The sequence below is a fragment of the Mandrillus leucophaeus genome, unplaced genomic scaffold (genome assembly GCF_000951045.1).
Source record: "Mandrillus leucophaeus isolate KB7577 unplaced genomic scaffold, Mleu.le_1.0 Scaffold1315, whole genome shotgun sequence".
In the NCBI taxonomy this organism is placed as follows: domain Eukaryota; kingdom Metazoa; phylum Chordata; class Mammalia; order Primates; family Cercopithecidae; genus Mandrillus; species Mandrillus leucophaeus.
The window spans coordinates 241,385-242,542 of record NW_012101272.1 but is presented as its reverse complement, the minus strand read 5'-3'; positions in this window follow the sequence as shown (position 1 = coordinate 242,542).

Genomic DNA, 1,158 nt, shown 5'->3' with positions numbered 1-1,158 from the left:
GAAAACAGAGCTTGCTGCTGACAGCCAGGTGAAAGGACGGTGCCTGGCTTTCTGCACAGTATGTTGTAAAGCCAGCATCCAATACTCTCATTCAGGAGGACCCTTTCTCCCCAGCCCACCCTTAAATGCCTAAAGCGAGTTTCTATTTCCTATTACTCTTTATCTCCAGGATTTTACTCTCAAGATTGCCCTAACTCAGAGAAAAAACTGAAGGTTGGAGTTAGCATAAAAACATGCACTTCTCATTAGATTGTCCAGAGTGTCAGTTGTAACCTGCCCCTTTTCAACACTTGGAACAGAAGCACAGCACAGAAAAATAGAACTACTGCTACATTCTCATTATGTCCCTGACTGCTCGAGACCTCTGGCTTGTTTGTTATTGATCAGACCCAACATAAATGCCACAATTGGGCCTTCAAGGTCTTCTGTCAGCTGTGTCTCCGGGTCCCTCTATTCAAGCCTTCTGGTCCTCCCACCCCTTCACTTCCCCTTATATCAACCCCTCTTCCCCCTGCAACTTTGGCAGGCAAACTGCTCCTCCCCAAACCCCTCTCCCTCCCATCTCTATGCTTTGGCTTATGCTTAACACACCCTTTCACCTCTATGTTCCTCCTCTAACATCATCATTTCTTTTAAAACCCAAATGAAACGATGCTCCTATCCCTGCAGTCCTTTTTACTAACACTTATTCAGTAGGCCTACAGTTACTGGACACCTCCCATGGGTCATGGAGCTCCTCTTTGGACAACATTTATTGAGCTTGTTTTATGTGCTAGGCACCAACTGCCTTGCATACCGCCTTGTTTCTCTGCTCCTCTTTACAGGAAATCTCAGATATGCCATTTATAGTCATTTCTCAATTCCTGTCTTTCCATGCTGTTTGAACCAACTTCAAACAGAGTCTTGACCCCTCCTCTCCACTGAAATTGTCCAAAGTTGGTAATGATTTCTACACTGCTAAATCCAGTGGTCAATTTTTAATCCTCTTCTTCATTAACCTCTCAACAATATTTGATACAAGCATCTGATAACATGTTATTTTAATGAAGAAGTGTTATTTAAGAGAAGTAAAATAATGTTCAAGAAAATATTTTTCTTTATATTTCACCTTATGAACTAAAGGCTGAATAAGTACTTTTTTTTTTTTTTTTTTTTTTT